A 24,795-nucleotide genomic window follows, 5' to 3' on the forward strand; every position below is an offset into this window, starting at 1 on the left:
GAATCCAAACATTCCACAACCTGCCAAGACAATCAAAACAACACAAGAGAAAACAAAACATTCTGAAACACCACCAAAACATTCCGAAACACCACCAAAACATTCCGAAAACCCGCCAAAACATCATCAAAACAATTCAAAACCAACCAAAAAATAAGAGGAACACGGCAACATATTGGCAAGCAAGAGACGGAGAACGTGACACCTTCTAGGAGGCCAAGAAGGAAGCCGCACAACACCTGCACTGTGTCTGCAACCTTCAAACTGCTAGAAGCTAGTGGCTTGCCACTGGCCTGCCTCTTCAATTGCCATTAGCATTCCAATGGAAGCTATTCTTGGACAACTTTGCTCTGCTTGCTGCTAGTTCTGCCCCAGCCTAGCATAGAGAACCTTGCTCTTGCCTTGAGGCTCTGAGATGCCAAGAACTTGTCAACTTCAAAGGGCGGGCCGGGCTACATCTACTCAGCTGCCACAGTTTCTCCTTGCTAGACCTAGTGGGAAAGCATTTTGCTGAGATGCAGAAGGCAAGAAACGCAGAATACGGAGACGCGGAGCTGTCCCAAGTGCCTCTGCCAGGCGTCTTTCCGCAGAAGGAGCGCCCCGGAGCGCACCGCAACCGGCACCGTCATCTCTGCGCAAAGAGCCAAAATATTTTAAAACCCGCCAAAACTAATCCAAAAATATTTTCAAACCCGCCAAAATAGAAAACCAGACAGAAGTCATCAATACATTCGAAAAAACCTGACAAAACATGATCAAGCCCACCAAAGCTAATCCAAACACACCAAAAACTGGGCTAAACAGAATCAAAACAAATCAAAACAAATCCAAACCTTCTAAAAACCCGCCAAAATATTTCAAAACCCGTCAAAACTAATCAAAACCTTCCGAATACCCGCCAAAACGTTCCAAATACCCGCCAAAAGATTTTAAAACCCGCCAAAAAGTATCCAAACATTCCAAAACCTGCCAACACAATAAAAACAACTCAAGAGAATACAAAACATTCTAAAACCCAACCAAGACATTCCGAAAACCCGCCAAAACATCATAAAAACAAATCAAAACCAACCAAAATATTCCAAAAACCCGCCAAAATTATTTAGACCCGCAAAACTCATCAAAACATTCTGAAAAGATGCCAAAACATTAGAAAACCAGCCTGAACTGATCAAAACATTCAAAAAACTTGGCAAAACATCATAAAAACAAATCAAAACCAACCAAAAAATTCCAAAAACTTGACAAAATAGTTTAGAACCTGCCAAAACTGATCAAAACATTCTGAAAAGATGCCAAAATACTAGAAAACCAGTCAGAAGTGATCGAAACATTCAATAACTTGCCAAAACATAATCAAAACAAATGAAAGCAAACCAAAACATTCCAAATACCCGCCAAAAGATTTTAAAACCCGCCAAAAGGAATCCAAACATTCCACAACCAGCCAAGACAATATAAACAACACAAGAGAAAACAAAACATTCTAAAACACCACCAAAACATTCCGAAAACCCGCCAAAACATCATAAAAACAAATCAAAACCAACCAAAAAATAAGAGGAACACGGCAACATATTGGCAAGCAAGAGACGGAGAGCGCGGCACCTTCTAGGAGGCCAAGAAGAAGCCGCACAACACCTGCACTGTGTCTGCAACTTTCAAACTGCTAGAAGCTAGTGGCTTGCCACTGGCCTGCCTCTTCAATTGCCATTAGCATTCCAATGGAAGCTATTCTTGGACAACTTTGCTCTGCTTGCTGCTAGTTCTGCCCCAGCCTACCATAGAGAACCTTGCTCTTCCCTTGAGGCTCTGAGATGCCAAGAACTTGTCAACTTCAAAGGGCGGGCCGGGCTACATCTACTCAGCTGCCACAGTTTCTCCTTGCTAGACCTAGTGGGAAAGCATTTTGCTGAGATGCAGAAGGCAAGAAACGCACAATACGGAGACGCGGAGCTGTCCCAAGTGCCGCTGCCAGGCGTCTTTCCGCAGAAGGAGCGCCCCGGAGCGCACCGCAACCGGCACCGTCATCTCTGCGCAAAGAGCCAAAATATTTTCAAACCCGCCAAAACTAATCCAAAAATATTTTTAAACCCGCCAAAATAGAAAACCAGACAGAAGTGATCAATACATTCAAAAAAACCTGACAAAACATGATCAAGCCCACCAAAGCTAATCCAAACACACCAAAAACTGGGCTAAACAGAATCAAAACAAATCAAAACAAATCCAAACCTTCTAAAACCCCGCCAAAATATTTCAAAACCCGTCAAAACTAATCAAAACCTTCCGAATACCCGCCAAAACATTCCAAATACCCGCCAAAAGATTTTAAAACCCGCCAAAAAGTATCCAAACATTCCAAAACCTGCCAACACAATAAAAACAACTCAAGAGAATACAAAACATTCTAAAACCCAACCAAGACATTCCGAAAACCCGCCAAAACATCATAAAAACAAATCAAAACCAACCAAAATATTCCAAAAACCCGCCAAAATGATTTAGACCCGCAAAACTCATCAAAACATTCTGAAAAGATGCCAAAACATTAGAAAACCAGCCTGAACTGATCAAAACATTCAAAAAACTTGGCAAAACATCATAAAAACAAATCAAAACCAACCAAAACATTCCAAAAACCAGCCAAAATATTCCGAAATCTGGCCAAAACATCATAAAAACAAATCAAAACCAACCGAAACATTCCAAAAACCAGCCAAAATATTCCGAAATCTGGCCAAAACATCATAAAAACAAATCAAAACCAACCAAAACATTCCAAAAACCTGACAAAATAGTTTAGAACCCGCCAAAACTGATCAAAACATTCTGAAAAGATGCCAAAATACTATCAAACCAGTAAGAAGTGATCGAAACATTCAATAACTTGCCAAAACATCATCAAAACAAATGAAAGCAAACCAAAACATTCCAAATACCCGCCAAAAGATTTTAAAACCCGCCAAAAGGAATCCAAACATTCCAAAACCTGCCAAGACAATATAAACAACACAAGAGAAAACAAAACATTCTGAAACACCACCAAAACATTCCGAAAACCCACCAAAACATCATCAAAACAAATCAAAACCAACCAAAAAATAAGAGGAACACGGCAACATATTGGCAAGCAAGAGACGGAGAACGCGGCACCTTCTAGGAGGCCAAGAAGGAAGCCGCACAACACCTGCACTGTGTCTGCAACTTTCAAACTGCTAGAAGCTAGTGGCTTGCCACTGGCCTGCCTCTTCAATTGCCATTAGCATTCCAATGGAAGCTATTCTTGGACAACTTTGCTCTGCTTGCTGCTAGTTCTGCCCCAGCCTACCATAGATAACCTTGCTCTTGCCTTGAGGCTCTGAGATGCCAAGAACTTGTCAACTTCAAAGGGCGGGCCGGGCTACATCTACTCAGCTGCCACAGTTTCTCCTTGCTAGACCTAGTGGGAAAGCATTTTGCTGAGATGCAGAAGGCAAGAAACGCAGAATACGGAGACGCGGAGCTGTCCCAAGTGCCGCTGCCAGGCGTCTTTCCGCAGAAGGAGCGCCCCGGAGCGCACCGCAACCGGCACCGTCATCTCTGCGCAAAGAGCCAAAATATTTTAAAACCCGCCAAAACTAATCCAAAAATATTTTCAAACCCGCCAAAATAGAAAACCAGACAGAAGTCATCAATACATTCGAAAAAACCTGACAAAACATGATCAAGCCCACCAAAGCTAATCCAAACACACCAAAAACTGGGCTAAACAGAATCAAAACAAATCAAAACAAATCCAAACCTTCTAAAAACCCGCCAAAATATTTCAAAACCCGTCAAAACTAATCAAAACCTTCCGAATACCCGCCAAAACATTCCAAATACCCGCCAAAAGATTTTAAAACCCGGCAAAATGAATCCAAACATTCCAAACCTGCCAACACAATAAAAACAACTCAAGAGAATACAAAACATTCTAAAACCCAACCAAAACATTCCGAAAACCCGCCAAAACATCATAAAAACAAATCAAAACCAACCAAAATATTCCGAAAACCCGCCAAAATGATTTAGACCCGCAAAACTCATCAAAACATTCTGAAAAGATGCCAAAACATTAGAAAACCAGACTGAACTGATCAAAACATTCAAAAAACTTGGCAAAACATCATAAAAACAAATCAAAACCAACCGAAACATTCCAAAAACCAGCCAAAATATTCCGAAATCTGGCCAAAACATCATAAAAACAAATCAAAACCAACCAAAACATTCCAAAAACCCGACAAAATAGTTTAGAACCCGCCAAAACTGATCAAAACATTCTGAAAAGATGCCAAAATACTATCAAACCAGTAAGAAGTGATCGAAACATTCAATAACTTGCCAAAACATCATCAAAACAAATGAAAGCAAACCAAAACATTCCAAATACCCGCCAAAAGATTTTAAAACCCGCCAAAAGGAATCCAAACATTCCAAAACCTGCCAAGACAATATAAACAACACAAGAGAAAACAAAACATTCTGAAACACCACCAAAACATTCCGAAAACCCACCAAAACATCATAAAAACAATTCAAAACCAACCAAAAAATAAGAGGAACACGGCAACATATTGGCAAGCAAGAGACTGAGAACGCGGCACCTTCTAGGAGGCCAAGAAGGAAGCCGCACAACACCTGCACTGTGTCTGCAACTTTCAAACTGCTAGAAGCTAGTGGCTTGCCACTGGCCTGCCTCTTCAATTGCCATTAGCATTCCAATGGAAGCTATTCTTGGACAACTTTGCTCTGCTTGCTGCTAGTTCTGCCCCAGCCTACCATAGAGAACCTTGCTCTTGCCTTGAGGCTCTGAGATGCCAAGAACTTGTCAACTTCAAAGGGCGGGCCGGGCTACATCTACTCAGCTGCCACAGTTTCTCCTTGCTAGACCTAGTGGGAAAGCATTTTGCTGAGATGCAGAAGGCAAGAAACGCACAATACGGAGACGCGGAGCTGTCCCAAGTGCCGCTGCCAGGCGTCTTTCCGCAGAAGGAGCGCCCCGGAGCGCACCGCAACCGGCACCGTCATCTCTGCGCAAAGAGCCAAAATATTTTAAAACCCGCCAAAACTAATCCAAAAATATTTTCAAACCCGCCAAAATAGAAAACCAGACAGAGGTGATCAATACATTTGAAAAAACCGGACAAAACATGATAAAGCCCACCAAAGCTAATCCAAACACACCAAAAACTGGGCTAAACAGAATCAAAACAAATCAAAACAAATCGAAACCTTCTAAAAACCGGCCAAACTATTTCAAAACCCGTCAAAACTAATCAAAACATTCCGAATACCCGCCAAAACATTCCGAACACCCGCCAAAAGGAATCCAAACATTCCAAAACCTGCCAACACAATAAAAACAACTCAAGAGAATACAAGACATTCTAAAACCCAACCAAAACATTCCGAAAACCCGCCAAAACATCATAAAAACAAATCAAAACCAACCAAAATATTCCGAAAAACCGCCAAAATAATTTGGACCCGCAAAACTCATCAAAACATTCTGAAAAGATGCCAAAACATTAGAAAACCAGCCTGAACTGATCAAAACATTCAAAAAACTTGGCAAAACATCATAAAAACAAATCAAAACCAACCAAAAAATTCCAAAAACTTGACAAAATAGTTTAGAACCTGCCAAAACTGATCAAAACATTCTGAAAAGATGCCAAAATACTAGAAAACCAGTCTGAAGTGATCGAAACTTTCAATAACTTGCCAAAACATCATCAAAACAAATGAAAGCAAACCAAAACATTCCAAATACCCGCCAAAAGATTTTAAAACCCGCCAAAAGGAATCCAAACATTCCAACACCTTCCAAGACAATAAAAGCAACACAAGAGAAAACAAAACATTCTAAAACACCACCAAAACATTCCGAAAACCCACCAAAACATCATAAAAACAAAGCAAAACAAACCAAACAATAGGAGGAACACGGCAACATATTGGCGCGCAAGAGACGGAGAGCGCGGCACCTTCTAGGAGGCCAAGAAGGAAGCCGCACAACACCTGCACTGTGTCTGCAACTTTCAAACTGCTAGAAGCTAGTGGCTTGCCACTGGCCTGCCTCTTCAATTGCCATTAGCATTCCAATGGAAGCTATTCTTGGACAACTTTGCTCTGCTTGCTGCTAGTTCTGCCCCAGCCTACCATAGAGAACCTTGCTCTTGCCTTGAGGCTCTGAGATGCCAAGAACTTGTCAACTTCAAAGGGCGGGCCGGGCTACATCTACTCAGCTGCCACAGTTTCTCCTTGCTAGACCTAGTGGGAAAGCATTTTGCTGAGGTGCAGAAGGCAAGAAACGCAGAATACAGAGACGCGGAGCTGTCCCAAGTGCCTCTGCCAGGCGTCTTTCCGCAGAAGGAGCGCCCCGGAGCGCACCGCAACCGGCACCGTCATCTCTGCGCAAAGAGCCAAAATATTTTAAAACCCGCCAAAACTCATCCAAAAATATTTTCAAACCCGCCAAAATAGAAAACCAGACAGAGGTGATCAATACATTCGAAAAAACCGGACAAAACATGATCAAGCCCACCAAAGCTAATCCAAACACACCAAAAACTGGGCTAAACAGAATCAAAACAAATCAAAACAAATCCAAACCTTCTAAAAACCGGCCAAACTATTTCAAAACCCGTCAAAACTAATCAAAACATTCCGAATACCCGCCAAAACATTCCGAACACCCGCCAAAAGGAATCCAAACATTCCAAAACCTGCCAACACAATAAAAACAACTCAAGAGAATACAAGACATTCTAAAACCCAACCAAAACATTCCGAAAACCCGCCAAAACATCATAAAAACAAATCAAAACCAACCAAAATATTCCGAAAAACCGCCAAAATAATTTGGACCCGCAAAACTCATCAAAACATTCTGAAAAGATGCCAAAACATTAGAAAACCAGCCAGAACTGATCAAAACATTCAAAAAACTTGGCAAAACATCATAAAAACAAATCAAAACCAACCAAAAAATTCCAAAAACTTGACAAAATAGTTTAGAACCTGCCAAAACTGATCAAAACATTCTGAAAAGATGCCAAAATACTAGAAAACCAGTCAGAAGTGATCGAAACTTTCAATAACTTGCCAAAACATCATCAAAACAAATGAAAGCAAACCAAAACATTCCAAATACCTGCCAAAAGATTTTAAAACCCGCCAAAAGGAATCCAAACATTCCAACACCTTCCAAGACAATAAAAGCAACACAAGAGAAAACAAAACATTCTAAAACACCACCAAAACATTCCGAAAACCCACCAAAACATCATCAAAACAAATCAAAACAAACCAAACAATAGGAGGAACACGGCAACATATTGGCAAGCAAGAGACGGAGAGCGCGGCACCTTCTAGGAGGCCAAGAAGGAAGCCGCACAACACCTGCACTGTGTCTGCAACTTTCAAACTGCTAGAAGCTAGTGGCTTGCCACTGGCCTGCCTCTTCAATTGCCATTAGCATTCCAATGGAAGCTATTCTTGGACAACTTTGCTCTGCTTGCTGCTAGTTCTGCCCCAGCCTACCATAGAGAACCTTGCTCTTCCCTTGAGGCTCTGAGATGCCAAGAACTTGTCAACTTCAAAGGGCGGGCCGGGCTACATCTACTCAGCTGCCACAGTTTCTCCTTGCTAGACCTAGTGGGAAAGCATTTTGCTGAGATGCAGAAGGCAAGAAACGCACAATACGGAGACGCGGAGCTGTCCCAAGTGCCGCTGCCAGGCGTCTTTCCGCAGAAGGAGCGCCCCCGAGCGCACCGCAACCGGCACCGTCATCTCTGCGCAAAGAGCCAAAATATTTTAAAACCCGCCAAAACTCATCCAAAAATATTTTCAAACCCGCCAAAATAGAAAACCAGACAGAGGTGATCAATACATTCGAAAAAACCGGACAAAACATGATCAAGCCCACCAAAGCTAATCCAAACACACCAAAAACTGGGCTAAACAGAATCAAAACAAATCAAAACAAATCCAAACCTTCTAAAAACCGGCCAAACTATTTCAAAACCCGTCAAAACTAATCAAAACATTCCGAATACCCGCCAAAACATTCCGAACACCCGCCAAAAGGAATCCAAACATTCCAAAACCTGCCAACACAATAAAAACAACTCAAGAGAATACAAGACATTCTAAAACCCAACCAAAACATTCCGAAAACCCGCCAAAACATCATAAAAACAAATCAAAACCAACCAAAATATTCCGAAAAACCGCCAAAATAATTTGGACCCGCAAAACTCATCAAAACATTCTGAAAAGATGCCAAAACATTAGAAAACCAGCCTGAACTGATCAAAACATTCAAAAAACTTGGCAAAACATCATAAAAACAAATCAAAACCAACCAAAAAATTCCAAAAACTTGACAAAATAGTTTAGAACCTGCCAAAACTGATCAAAACATTCTGAAAAGATGCCGAATTACTAGAAAACCAGTCTGAAGTGATCGAAACTTTCAATAACTTGCAAAAACATCATCAAAACAAATGAAAGCAAACCAAAACATTCCAAATACCCGCCAAAAGATTTTAAAACCCGCCAAAAGGAATCCAAACATTCCAACACCTTCCAAGACAATAAAAGCAACACAAGAGAAAACAAAACATTCTAAAACACCACCAAAACATTCCGAAAACCCACCAAAACATCATAAAAACAAAGCAAAACAAACCAAACAATAGGAGGAACACGGCAACATATTGGCGCGCAAGAGACGGAGAGCGCGGCACCTTCTAGGAGGCCAAGAAGGAAGCCGCACAACACCTGCACTGTGTCTGCAACTTTCAAACTGCTAGAAGCTAGTGGCTTGCCACTGGCCTGCCTCTTCAATTGCCATTAGCATTCCAATGGAAGCTATTCTTGGACAACTTTGCTCTGCTTGCTGCTAGTTCTGCCCCAGCCTACCATAGAGAACCTTGCTCTTGCCTTGAGGCTCTGAGATGCCAAGAACTTGTCAACTTCAAAGGGCGGGCCGGGCTACATCTACTCAGCTGCCACAGTTTCTCCTTGCTAGACCTAGTGGGAAAGCATTTTGCTGAGATGCAGAAGGCAAGAAACGCAGAATACAGAGACGCGGAGCTGTCCCAAGTGCCTCTGCCAGGCGTCTTTCCGCAGAAGGAGGGCCCCGGAGCGCACCGCAACCGGCACTGTCATCTCTGCGCAAAGAGCCAAAATATTTTAAAACCCGCCAAAACTCATCCAAAAATATTTTCAAACCCGCCAAAATAGAAAACCAGACAGAGGTGATCAATACATTCGAAAAAACCGGACAAAACATGATCAAGCCCACCAAAGCTAATCCAAACACACCAAAAACTGGGCTAAACAGAATCAAAACAAATCAAAACAAATCCAAACCTTCTAAAAACCGGCCAAACTATTTCAAAACCCGTCAAAACTAATCAAAACATTCCGAATACCCGCCAAAACATTCCGAACACCCGCCAAAAGGAATCCAAACATTCCAAAACCTGCCAACACAATAAAAACAACTCAAGAGAATACAAAACATTCTAAAACCCAACCAAAACATTCCGAAAACCCGCCAAAACATCATAAAAACAAATCAAAACCAACCAAAATATTCCGAAAACCCGCCAAAATAATTTGGACCCGCAAAACTCATCAAAACATTCTGAAAAGATGCCAAAACATTAGAAAACCAGCCTGAACTGATCAAAACATTCAAAAAACTTGGCAAAACATCATAAAAACAAATCAAAACCAACCAAAAAATTCCAAAAACTTGACAAAATAGTTTAGAACCTGCCAAAACTGATCAAAACATTCTGAAAAGATGCCAAATTACTAGAAAACCAGTCAGAAGTGATCGAAACTTTCAATAACTTGCCAAAACATCATCAAAACAAATGAAAGCAAACCAAAACATTCCAAATACCCGCCAAAAGATTTTAAAACCCGCCAAAAGGAATCCAAACATTCCAACACCTTCCAAGACAATAAAAGCAACACAAGAGAAAACAAAACATTCTAAAACACCACCAAAACATTCCGAAAACCCACCAAAACATCATAAAAACAAAGCAAAACAAACCAAACAATAGGAGGAACACGGCAACATATTGGCCCGCAAGAGACGGAGAGCGCGGCACCTTCTAGGAGGCCAAGAAGGGAGCCGCACAACACCTGCACTGTGTCTGCAACTTTCAAACTGCTAGAAGCTAGTGGCTTGCCACTGGCCTGCCTCTTCAATTGCCATTAGCATTCCAATGGAAGCTATTCTTGGACAACTTTGCTCTGCTTGCTGCTAGTTCTGCCCCAGCCTACCATAGATAACCTTGCTCTTGCCTTGAGGCTCTGAGATGCCAAGAACTTGTCAACTTCAAAGGGCGGGCCGGGCTACATCTACTCAGCTGCCACAGTTTCTCCTTGCTAGACCTAGTGGGAAAGCATTTTGCTGAGATGCAGAAGGCAAGAAACGCAGAATACGGAGACGCGGAGCTGTCCCAAGTGCCTCTGCCAGGCGTCTTTCCGCAGAAGGAGCGCCCCCGAGCGCACCGCAACCGGCACCGTCATCTCTGCGCAAAGAGCCAAAATATTTTCAAACCCGCCAAAACTCATCCAAAAATATTTTCAAACCCGCCAAAATAGAAAACCAGACAGAGGTGATCAATACATTCGAAAAAACCGGACAAAACATGATCAAGCCCACCAAAGCTAATCCAAACACACCAAAAACTGGGCTAAACAGAATCAAAACAAATCAAAACAAATCCAAACCTTCTAAAAACCGGCCAAACTATTTCAAAACCCGTCAAAACTAATCAAAACATTCCGAATACCCGCCAAAACATTCCGAACACCCGCCAAAAGGAATCCAAACATTCCAAAACCTGCCAACACAATAAAAACAACTCAAGAGAATACAAGACATTCTAAAACCCAACCAAAACATTCCGAAAACCCGCCAAAACATCATAAAAACAAATCAAAACCAACCAAAATATTCCGAAAACCCGCCAAAATAATTTGGACCCGCAAAACTCATCAAAACATTCTGAAAAGATGCCAAAACATTAGAAAACCAGCCTGAACTGATCAAAACATTCAAAAAACTTGGCAAAACATCATAAAAACAAATCAAAACCAACCAAAAAATTCCAAAAACTTGACAAAATAGTTTAGAACCTGCCAAAACTGATCAAAACATTCTGAAAAGATGCCAAAATACTAGAAAACCAGTCAGAAGTGATCGAAACTTTCAATAACTTGCCAAAACATCATCAAAACAAATGAAAGCAAACCAAAACATTCCAAATACCCGCCAAAAGATTTTAAAACCCGCCAAAAGGAATCCAAACATTCCAACACCTTCCAAGACAATAAAAGCAACACAAGAGAAAACAAAACATTCTAAAACACCACCAAAACATTCCGAAAACCCACCAAAACATCATAAAAACAAAGCAAAACAAACCAAACAATAGGAGGAACACGGCAACATATTGGCCCGCAAGAGACGGAGAGCGCGGCACCTTCTAGGAGGCCAAGAAGGGAGCCGCACAACACCTGCACTGTGTCTGCAACTTTCAAACTGCTAGAAGCTAGTGGCTTGCCACTGGCCTGCCTCTTCAATTGCCATTAGCATTCCAATGGAAGGTATTCTTGGACAACTTTGCTCTGCTTGCTGCTAGTTCTGCCCCAGCCTACCATAGATAACCTTGCTCTTGCCTTGAGGCTCTGAGATGCCAAGAACTTGTCAACTTCAAAGGGCGGGCCGGGCTACATCTACTCAGCTGCCACAGTTTCTCCTTGCTAGACCTAGTGGGAAAGCATTTTGCTGAGATGCAGAAGGCAAGAAACGCAGAATACGGAGACGCGGAGCTGTCCCAAGTGCCTCTGCCAGGCGTCTTTCCGCAGAAGGAGCGCCCCGGAGCGCACCGCAACCGGCACCGTCATCTCTGCGCAAAGAGCCAAAATATTTTCAAACCCGCCAAAACTCATCCAAAAATATTTTCAAACCCGCCAAAATAGAAAACCAGACAGAGGTGATCAATACATTCGAAAAAACCGGACAAAACATGATCAAGCCCACCAAAGCTAATCCAAACACACCAAAAACTGGGCTAAACAGAATCAAAACAAATCAAAACAAATCCAAACCTTCTAAAAACCGGCCAAACTATTTCAAAACCCGTCAAAACTAATCAAAACATTCCGAATACCCGCCAAAACATTCCGAACACCCGCCAAAAGGAATCCAAACATTCCAAAACCTGCCAACACAATAAAAACAACTCAAGAGAATACAAAACATTCTAAAACCCAACCAAAACATTCCGAAAACCCGCCAAAACATCATAAAAACAAATCAAAACCAACCAAAATATTCCGAAAAACCGCCAAAATAATTTGGACCCGCAAAACTCATCAAAACATTCTGAAAAGATGCCAAAACATTAGAAAACCAGCCTGAACTGATCAAAACATTCAAAAAACTTGGCAAAACATCATAAAAACAAATCAAAACCAACCAAAAAATTCCAAAAACTTGACAAAATAGTTTAGAACCTGCCAAAACTGATCAAAACATTCTGAAAAGATGCCAAATTACTAGAAAACCAGTCAGAAGTGATCGAAACTTTCAATAACTTGCCAAAACATCATCAAAACAAATGAAAGCAAACCAAAACATTCCAAATACCCGCCAAAAGATTTTAAAATCCGCCAAAAGGAATCCAAACATTCCAACACCTTCCAAGACAATAAAAGCAACACAAGAGAAAACAAAACATTCTAAAACACCACCAAAACATTCCGAAAACCCACCAAAACATCATAAAAACAAAGCAAAACAAACCAAACAATAGGAGGAACACGGCAACATATTGGCAAGCAAGAGACGGAGAGCGCGGCACCTTCTAGGAGGCCAAGAAGGAAGCTGCACAACACCTGCACTGTGTCTGCAACTTTCAAACTGCTAGAAGCTAGTGGCTTGCCACTGGCCTGCCTCTTCAATTGCCATTAGCATTCCAATGGAAGCTATTCTTGGACAACTTTGCTCTGCTTGCTGCTAGTTCTGCCCCAGCCTACCATAGATAACCTTGCTCTTGCCTTGAGGCTCTGAGATGCCAAGAACTTGTCAACTTCAAAGGGCGGGCCGGGCTACATCTACTCAGCTGCCACAGTTTCTCCTTGCTAGACCTAGTGGGAAAGCATTTTGCTGAGATGCAGAAGGCAAGAAACGCAGAATACGGAGACGCGGAGCTGTCCCAAGTGCCTCTGCCAGGCGTCTTTCCGCAGAAGGAGGGCCCCGGAGCGCACCGCAACCGGCACCGTCATCTCTGCGCAAAGAGCCAAAATATTTTAAAACCCGCCAAAACTCATCCAAAAATATTTTCAAACCCGCCAAAATAGAAAACCAGACAGAGGTGATCAATACATTCGAAAAAACCGGACAAAACATGATAAAGCCCACCAAAGCTAATCCAAACACACCAAAAACTGGGCTAAACAGAATCAAAACAAATCAAAACAAATCCAAACCTTCTAAAAACCGGCCAAACTATTTCAAAACCCGTCAAAACTAATCAAAACATTCCGAATACCCGCCAAAACATTCCGAACACCCGCCAAAAGGAATCCAAACATTCCAAAACCTGCCAACACAATAAAAACAACTCAAGAGAATACAAAACATTCTAAAACCCAACCAAAACATTCCGAAAACCCGCCAAAACATCATAAAAACAAATCAAAACCAACCAAAATATTCCGAAAAACCGCCAAAATAATTTGGACCCGCAAAACTCATCAAAACATTCTGAAAAGATGCCAAAACATTAGAAAACCAGCCTGAACTGATCAAAACATTCAAAAAACTTGGCAAAACATCATAAAAACAAATCAAAACCAACCAAAAAATTCCAAAAACTTGACAAAATAGTTTAGAACCTGCCAAAACTGATCAAAACATTCTGAAAAGATGCCAAATTACTAGAAAACCAGTCAGAAGTGATCGAAACTTTCAATAACTTGACAAAACATCATCAAAACAAATGAAAGCAAACCAAAACATTCCAAATACCCGCCAAAAGATTTTAAAACCCGCCAAAAGGAATCCAAACATTCCAACACCTTCCAAGACAATAAAAGCAACACAAGAGAAAACAAAACATTCTAAAACACCACCAAAACATTCCGAAAACCCACCAAAACATCATAAAAACAAAGCAAAACAAACCAAACAATAGGAGGAACACGGCAACATATTGGCAAGCAAGAGACGGAGAGCGCGGCACCTTCTAGGAGGCCAAGAAGGAAGCCGCACAACACCTGCACTGTGTCTGCAACTTTCAAACTGCTAGAAGCTAGTGGCTTGCCACTGGCCTGCCTCTTCAATTGCCATTAGCATTCCAATGGAAGCTATTCTTGGACAACTTTGCTCTGCTTGCTGCTAGTTCTGCCCCAGCCTACCATAGAGAACCTTGCTCTTCCCTTGAGGCTCTGAGATGCCAAGAACTTGTCAACTTCAAAGGGCGGGCCGGGCTACATCTACTCAGCTGCCACAGTTTCTCCTTGCTAGACCTAGTGGGAAAGCATTTTGCTGAGATGCAGAAGGCAAGAAACGCAGAATACGGAGACGCGGAGCTGTCCCAAGTGCCGCTGCCAGGCGTCTTTCCGCAGAAGGAGCGCCCCCGAGCGCACCGCAACCGGCACCGTCATCTCTGCGCAAAGAGCCAAAATATTTTAAAACCCGCCAAAACTCATCCAAAAATATTTTCAAACCCGCCAAAATAGAAAACCAGACAGAGGTGATCAATACATTCGAAAAAACCGGACAAAACATGATCAAGCCCACCAAAGCTAATCCAAACACACCAAAAACTGGGCTAAACAGAATCAAAACAAATCAAAACAAATCCAAACCTTCTAAAAACCGGCCAAACTATTTCAAAACCCGTCAAAACTAATCAAAACATTCCGAATACCCGCCAAAACATTCCGAACACCCGCCAAAAGGAATCCAAACATTCCAAAACCTGCCAACACAATAAAAACAACTCAAGAGAATACAAGACATTCTAAAACCCAACCAAAACATTCCGAAAACCCGCCAAAACATCATAAAAACAAATCAAAACCAACCAAAATATTCCGAAAAACCGCCAAAATAATTTGGACCCGCAAAACTCATCAAAACATTCTGAAAAGATGCCAAAACATTAGAAAACCAGCCTGAACTGATCAAAACATTCAAAAAACTTGGCAAAACATCATAAAAACAAATCAAAACCAACCAAAAAATTCCAAAAACTTGACAAAATAGTTTAGAACCTGCCAAAACTGATCAAAACATTCTGAAAAGATGCCAAATTACTAGAAAACCAGTCTGAAGTGATCGAAACTTTCAATAACTTGCAAAAACATCATCAAAACAAATGAAAGCAAACCAAAACATTCCAAATACCCGCCAAAAGATTTTAAAACCCGCCAAAAGGAATCCAAACATTCCAACACCTTCCAAGACAATAAAAGCAACACAAGAGAAAACAAAACATTCTAAAACACCACCAAAACATTCCGAAAACCCACCAAAACATCATAAAAACAAAGCAAAACAAACCAAACAATAGGAGGAACACGGCAACATATTGGCGCGCAAGAGACGGAGAGCGCGGCACCTTCTAGGAGGCCAAGAAGGAAGCCGCACAACACCTGCACTGTGTCTGCAACTTTCAAACTGCTAGAAGCTAGTGGCTTGCCACTGGCCTGCCTCTTCAATTGCCATTAGCATTCCAATGGAAGCTATTCTTGGACAACTTTGCTCTGCTTGCTGCTAGTTCTGCCCCAGCCTACCATAGAGAACCTTGCTCTTGCCTTGAGGCTCTGAGATGCCAAGAACTTGTCAACTTCAAAGGGCGGGCCGGGCTACATCTACTCAGCTGCCACAGTTTCTCCTTGCTAGACCTAGTGGGAAAGCATTTTGCTGAGATGCAGAAGGCAAGAAACGCAGAATACAGAGACGCGGAGCTGTCCCAAGTGCCTCTGCCAGGCGTCTTTCCGCAGAAGGAGGGCCCCGGAGCGCACCGCAACCGGCACTGTCATCTCTGCGCAAAGAGCCAAAATATTTTAAAACCCGCCAAAACTCATCCAAAAATATTTTCAAACCCGCCAAAATAGAAAACCAGACAGAGGTGATCAATACATTCGAAAAAACCGGACAAAACATGATCAAGCCCACCAAAGCTAATCCAAACACACCAAAAACTGGGCTAAACAGAATCAAAACAAATCAAAACAAATCCAAACCTTCTAAAAACCGGCCAAACTATTTCAAAACCCGTCAAAACTAATCAAAACATTCCGAATACCCGCCAAAACATTCCGAACACCCGCCAAAAGGAATCCAAACATTCCAAAACCTGCCAACACAATAAAAACAACTCAAGAGAATACAAAACATTCTAAAACCCAACCAAAACATTCCGAAAACCCGCCAAAACATCATAAAAACAAATCAAAACCAACCAAAATATTCCGAAAACCCGCCAAAATAATTTGGACCCGCAAAACTCATCAAAACATTCTGAAAAGATGCCAAAACATTAGAAAACCAGCCTGAACTGATCAAAACATTCAAAAAACTTGGCAAAACATCATAAAAACAAATCAAAACCAACCAAAAAATTCCAAAAACTTGACAAAATAGTTTAGAACCTGCCAAAACTGATCAAAACATTCTGAAAAGATGCCAAATTACTAGAAAACCAGTCAGAAGTGATCGAAACTTTCAATAACTTGCCAAAACATCATCAAAACAAATGAAAGCAAACCAAAACATTCCAAATACCCGCCAAAAGATTTTAAAACCCGCCAAAAGGAATCCAAACATTCCAACACCTTCCAAGACAATAAAAGCAACACAAGAGAAAACAAAACATTCTAAAACACCACCAAAACATTCCGAAAACCCACCAAAACATCATAAAAACAAAGCAAAACAAACCAAACAATAGGAGGAACACGGCAACATATTGGCCCGCAAGAGACGGAGAGCGCGGCACCTTCTAGGAGGCCAAGAAGGGAGCCGCACAACACCTGCACTGTGTCTGCAACTTTCAAACTGCTAGAAGCTAGTGGCTTGCCACTGGCCTGCCTCTTCAATTGCCATTAGCATTCCAATGGAAGCTATTCTTGGACAACTTTGCTCTGCTTGCTGCTAGTTCTGCCCCAGCCTACCATAGATAACCTTGCTCTTGCCTTGAGGCTCTGAGATGCCAAGAACTTGTCAACTTCAAAGGGCGGGCCGGGCTACATCTACTCAGCTGCCACAGTTTCTCCTTGCTAGACCTAGTGGGAAAGCATTTTGCTGAGATGCAGAAGGCAAGAAACGCAGAATACGGAGACGCGGAGCTGTCCCAAGTGCCTCTGCCAGGCGTCTTTCCGCAGAAGGAGCGCCCCCGAGCGCACCGCAACCGGCACCGTCATCTCTGCGCAAAGAGCCAAAATATTTTCAAACCCGCCAAAACTCATCCAAAAATATTTTCAAACCCGCCAAAATAGAAAACCAGACAGAGGTGATCAATACATTCGAAAAAACCGGACAAAACATGATCAAGCCCACCAAAGCTAATCCAAACACACCAAAAACTGGGCTAAACAGAATCAAAACAAATCAAAACAAATCCAAACCTTCTAAAAACCGGCCAAACTATTTCAAAACCCGTCAAAACTAATCAAAACATTCCGAATACCCGCCAAAACATTCCGAACACCCGCCAAAAGGAATCCAAACATTCCAAAACCTGCCAACACAATAAAAACAACTCAAGAGAATACAAGACATTCTAAAACCCAACCAAAACATTCCGAAAACCCGCCAAAACATCATAAAAACAAATCAAAACCAACCAAAATATTCCGAAAACCCGCCAAAATAATTTGGACCCGCAAAACTCATCAAAACATTCTGAAAAGATGCCAAAACATTAGAAAACCAGCCTGAACTGATCAAAACATTCAAAAAACTTGGCAAAACATCATAAAAACAAATCAAAACCAACCAAAAAATTCCAAAAACTTGACAAAATAGTTTAGAACCTGCCAAAACTGATCAAAACATTCTGAAAAGATGCCAAAATACTAGAAAACCAGTCAGAAGTGATCGAAACTTTCAATAACTTGCCAAAACATCATCAAAACAAATGAAAGCAAACCAAAACATTCCAAATACCCGCCAAAAGATTTTAAAACCCGCCAAAAGGAATCCAAACATTCCAACACCTTCCAAGACAATAAAAGCAACACAAGAGAAAACAAAACATTCTAAAACACCACCAAAACATTCCGAAAACCCACCAAAACATCATAAAAACAAAGCAAAACAAACCAAACAATAGGAGGAACACGGCAACATATTGGCCCGCAAGAGACGGAGAGCGCGGCACCTTCTAGGAGGCCAAGAAGGGAGCCGCACAACACCTGCACTGTGTCTGCAACTTTCAAACTGCTAGAAGCTAGTGGCTTGCCACTGGCCTGCCTCTTCAATTGCCATTAGCATTCCAATGGAAGGTATTCTTGGACAACTTTGCTCTGCTTGCTGCTAGTTCTGCCCCAGCCTACCATAGATAACCTTGCTCTTGCCTTGAGGCTCTGAGATGCCAAGAACTTGTCAACTTCAAAGGGCGGGCCGGGCTACATCTACTCAGCTGCCACAGTTTCTCCTTGCTAGACCTAGTGGGAAAGCATTTTGCTGAGATGCAGAAGGCAAGAAACGCAGAATACGGAGACGCGGAGCTGTCCCAAGTGCCTCTGCCAGGCGTCTTTCCGCAGAAGGAGCGCCCCGGAGCGCACCGCAACCGGCACCGTCATCTCTGCGCAAAGAGCCAAAATATTTTCAAACCCGCCAAAACTCATCCAAAAATATTTTCAAACCCGCCAAAATAGAAAACCAGACAGAGGTGATCAATACATTCGAAAAAACCGGACAAAACATGATCAAGCCCACCAAAGCTAATCCAAACACACCAAAAACTGGGCTAAACAGAATCAAAACAAATCAAAACAAATCCAAACCTTCTAAAAACCGGCCAAACTATTTCAAAACCCGTCAAAACTAATCAAAACATTCCGAATACCCGCCAAAACATTCCGAACACCCGCCAAAAGGAATCCAAACATTCCAAAACCTGCCAACACAATAAAAACAACTCAAGAGAATACAAAACATTCTAAAACCCAACCAAAACATTCCGAAAACCCGCCAAAACATCATAAAAACAAATCAAAACCAACCAAAATATTCCGAAAAACCGCCAAAATAATTTGGACCCGCAAAACTCATCAAAACATTCTGAAAAGATGCCAAAACATTAGAAAACCAGCCTGAACTGATCAAAACATTCAAAAAACTTGGCAAAACATCATAAAAACAAATCAAAACCAACCAAAAAATTCCAAAAACTTGACAAAATAGTTTAGAACCTGCCAAAACTGATCAAAACATTCTGAAAAGATGCCAAATTACTAGAAAACCAGTCAGAAGTGATCGAAACTTTCAATAACTTGCCAAAACATCATCAAAACAAATGAAAGCAAACCAAAACATTCCAAATACCCGCCAAAAGATTTTAAAATCCGCCAAAAGGAATCCAAACATTCCAACACCTTCCAAGACAATAAAAGCAACACAAGAGAAAACAAAACATTCTAAAACACCACCAAAACATTCCGAAAACCCACCAAAACATCATAAAAACAAAGCAAAACAAACCAAACAATAGGAGGAACACGGCAACATATTGGCAAGCAAGAGACGGAGAGCGCGGCACCTTCTAGGAGGCCAAGAAGGAAGCTGCACAACACCTGCACTGTGTCTGCAACTTTCAAACTGCTAGAAGCTAGTGGCTTGCCACTGGCCTGCCTCTTCAATTGCCATTAGCATTCCAATGGAAGCTATTCTTGGACAACTTTGCTCTGCTTGCTGCTAGTTCTGCCCCAGCCTACCATAGATAACCTTGCTCTTGCCTTGAGGCTCTGAGATGCCAAGAACTTGTCAACTTCAAAGGGCGGGCCGGGCTACATCTACTCAGCTGCCACAGTTTCTCCTTGCTAGACCTAGTGGGAAAGCATTTTGCTGAGATGCAGAAGGCAAGAAACGCAGAATACGGAGACGCGGAGCTGTCCCAAGTGCCTCTGCCAGGCGTCTTTCCGCAGAAGGAGGGCCCCGGAGCGCACCGCAACCGGCACCGTCATCTCTGCGCAAAGAGCCAAAATATTTTAAAACCCGCCAAAACTCATCCAAAAATATTTTCAAACCCGCCAAAATAGAAAACCAGACAGAGGTGATCAATACATTCGAAAAAACCGGACAAAACATGATAAAGCCCACCAAAGCTAATCCAAACACACCAAAAACTGGGCTAAACAGAATCAAAACAAATCAAAACAAATCCAAACCTTCTAAAAACCGGCCAAACTATTTCAAAACCCGTCAAAACTAATCAAAACATTCCGAATACCCGCCAAAACATTCCGAACACCCGCCAAAAGGAATCCAAACATTCCAAAACCTGCCAACACAATAAAAACAACTCAAGAGAATACAAAACATTCTAAAACCCAACCAAAACATTCCGAAAACCCGCCAAAACATCATAAAAACAAATCAAAACCAACCAAAATATTCCGAAAAACCGCCAAAATAATTTGGACCCGCAAAACTCATCAAAACATTCTGAAAAGATGCCAAAACATTAGAAAACCAGCCTGAACTGATCAAAACATTCAAAAAACTTGGCAAAACATCATAAAAACAAATCAAAACCAACCAAAAAATTCCAAAAACTTGACAAAATAGTTTAGAACCTGCCAAAACTGATCAAAACATTCTGAAAAGATGCCAAATTACTAGAAAACCAGTCAGAAGTGATCGAAACTTTCAATAACTTGACAAAACATCATCAAAACAAATGAAAGCAAACCAAAACATTCCAAATACCCGCCAAAAGATTTTAAAACCCGCCAAAAGGAATCCAAACATTCCAACACCTTCCAAGACAATAAAAGCAACACAAGAGAAAACAAAACATTCTAAAACACCACCAAAACATTCCGAAAACCCACCAAAACATCATAAAAACAAAGCAAAACAAACCAAACAATAGGAGGAACACGGCAACATATTGGCAAGCAAGAGACGGAGAGCGCGGCACCTTCTAGGAGGCCAAGAAGGAAGCCGCACAACACCTGCACTGTGTCTGCAACTTTCAAACTGCTAGAAGCTAGTGGCTTGCCACTGGCCTGCCTCTTCAATTGCCATTAGCATTCCAATGGAAGCTATTCTTGGACAACTTTGCTCTGCTTGCTGCTAGTTCTGCCCCAGCCTACCATAGATAACCTTGCTCTTGCCTTGAGGCTCTGAGATGCCAAGAACTTGTCAACTTCAAAGGGCGGGCCGGGCTACATCTACTCAGCTGCCACAGTTTCTCCTTGCTAGACCTAGTGGGAAAGCATTTTGCTGAGATGCAGAAGGCAAGAAACGCAGAATACAGAGACGCGGAGCTGTCCCAAGTGCCTCTGCCAGGCGTCTTTCCGCAGAAGGAGCGCCCCGGAGCGCACCGCAACCGGCACCGTCATCTCTGCGCAAAGAGCCAAAATATTTTCAAACCCGCCAAAACTCATCCAAAAATATTTTCAAACCCGCCAAAATAGAAAACCAGACAGAGGTGATCAATACATTCGAAAAAACCGGACAAAACATGATCAAGCCCACCAAAGCTAATCCAAACACACCAAAAACTGGGCTAAACAGAATCAAAACAAATCAAAACAAATCCAAACCTTCTAAAAACCGGCCAAACTATTTCAAAACCCGTCAAAACTAATCAAAACATTCCGAATACCCGCCAAAACATTCCGAACACCCGCCAAAAGGAATCCAAACATTCCAAAACCTGCCAACACAATAAAAACAACTCAAGAGAATACAAGACATTCTAAAACCCAACCAAAACATTCCGAAAACCCGCCAAAACATCATAAAAACAAATCAAAACCAACCAAAATATTCCGAAAAACCGCCAAAATAATTTGGACCCGCAAAACTCATCAAAACATTCTGAAAAGATGCCAAAACATTAGAAAACCAGCCTGAACTGATCAAAACATTCAAAAAACTTGGCAAAACATCATAAAAACAAATCAAAACCAACCAAAAAATTCCAAAAACTTGACAAAATAGTTTAGAACCTGCCAAAACTGATCAAAACATTCTGAAAAGATGCCAAAATACTAGAAAACCAGTCAGAAGTGATCGAAACTTTCAATAACTTGCCAAAACATCATCAAAACAAATGAAAGCAAACCAAAACATTCCAAATACCTGCCAAAAGATTTTAAAACCCGCCAAAAGGAATCCAAACATTCCAACACCTTCCAAGACAATAAAAGCAACACAAGAGAAAACAAAACATTCTAAAACACCACCAAAACATTCTGAAAACCCGACAAAACATCATAAAAACAAAGCAAAACAAACCAAACAATAGGAGGAACACGGCAACATATTGGCAAGCAAGAGACGGAGAGCGCGGCACCTTCTAGGAGGCCAAGAAGGAAGCCGCACAACAACTGCACTGTGTCTGCAACTTTCAAACTGCTAGAAGCTAGTGGCTTGCCACTGGCCTGCCTCTTCAATTGCCATTAGCATTCCAATGGAAGCTATTCTTGGACAACTTTGCTCTGCTTGCTGCTAGTTCTGCCCCAGCCTACCATAGATAACCTTGCTCTTCCCTTGAGGCTCTGAGATGCCAAGAACTTGTCAACTTCAAAGGGCGGGCCGGGCTACATCTACTCAGCTGCCACAGTTTCTCCTTGCTAGACCTAGTGGGAAAGCATTTTGCTGAGATGCAGAAGGCAAGAAACGCAGAATACGGAGACGCGGAGCTGTCCCAAGTGCCTCTGCCAGGCGTCTTTCCGCAGAAGGAGGGCCCCGGAGCGCACCGCAACCGGCACCGTCATCTCTGCGCAAAGAGCCAAAATATTTTCAAACCCGCCAAAACTCATCCAAAAATATTTTCAAACCCACCAAAATAGAAAACCAGACAGAGGTGATCAATACATTCGAAAAAACCGGACAAAACATGATCAAGCCCACCAAAGCTAATCCAAACACACCAAAAACTGGGCTAAACAGAATCAAAACAAATCAAAACAAATCCAAACCTTCTAAAAACCGGCCAAACTATTTCAAAACCCGTCAAAACTAATCAAAACATTCCGAATACCCGCCAAAACATTCCGAACACCCGCCAAAAGGAATCCAAACATTCCAAAACCTGCCAACACAATAAAAACAACTCAAGAGAATACAAGACATTCTAAAACCCAACCAAAACATTCCGAAAACCCGCCAAAACATCATAAAAACAAATCAAAACCAACCAAAATATTCCGAAAAACCGCCAAAATAATTTGGACCCGCAAAACTCATCAAAACATTCTGAAAAGATGCCAAAACATTAGAAAACCAGCCAGAACTGATCAAAACATTCAAAAAACTTGGCAAAACATCATAAAAACAAATCAAAACCAACCAAAAAATTCCAAAAACTTGACAAAATAGTTTAGAACCTGCCAAAACTGATCAAAACATTCTGAAAAGATGCCAAAATACTAGAAAACCAGTCAGAAGTGATCGAAACTTTCAATAACTTGCCAAAACATCATCAAAACAAATGAAAGCAAACCAAAACATTCCAAATACCTGCCAAAAGATTTTAAAACCCGCCAAAAGGAATCCAAACATTCCAACACCTTCCAAGACAATAAAAGCAACACAAGAGAAAACAAAACATTCTAAAACACCACCAAAACATTCCGAAAACCCACCAAAACATCATCAAAACAAAGCAAAACAAACCAAACAATAGGAGGAACACGGCAACATATTGGCAAGCAAGAGACGGAGAGCGCGGCACCTTCTAGGAGGCCAAGAAGGAAGCCGCACAACACCTGCACTGTGTCTGCAACTTTCAAACTGCTAGAAGCTAGTGGCTTGCCACTGGCCTGCCTCTTCAATTGCCATTAGCATTCCAATGGAAGCTATTCTTGGACAACTTTGCTCTGCTTGCTGCTAGTTCTGCCCCAGCCTACCATAGAGAACCTTGCTCTTCCCTTGAGGCTCTGAGATGCCAAGAACTTGTCAACTTCAAAGGGCGGGCCGGGCTACATCTACTCAGCTGCCACAGTTTCTCCTTGCTAGACCTAGTGGGAAAGCATTTTGCTGAGATGCAGAAGGCAAGAAACGCAGAATACGGAGACGCGGAGCTGTCCCAAGTGCCGCTGCCAGGCGTCTTTCCGCAGAAGGAGCGCCCCCGAGCGCACCGCAACCGGCACCGTCATCTCTGCGCAAAGAGCCAAAATATTTTCAAACCCGCCAAAACTCATCCAAAAATATTTTCAAACCCGCCAAAATAGAAAACCAGACAGAGGTGATCAATACATTCGAAAAAACCGGACAAAACATGATCAAGCCCACCAAAGCTAATCCAAACACACCAAAAACTGGGCTAAACAGAATCAAAACAAATCAAAACAAATCCAAACCTTCTAAAAACCGGCCAAACTATTTCAAAACCCGTCAAAACTAATCAAAACATTCCGAATACCCGCCAAAACATTCCGAACACCCGCCAAAAGGAATCCAAACATTCCAAAACCTGCCAACACAATAAAAACAACTCAAGAGAATACAAGACATTCTAAAACCCAACCAAAACA

Source organism: Passer domesticus, chromosome 2 (assembly GCF_036417665.1).
Source record: "Passer domesticus isolate bPasDom1 chromosome 2, bPasDom1.hap1, whole genome shotgun sequence".
In the NCBI taxonomy this organism is placed as follows: domain Eukaryota; kingdom Metazoa; phylum Chordata; class Aves; order Passeriformes; family Passeridae; genus Passer; species Passer domesticus.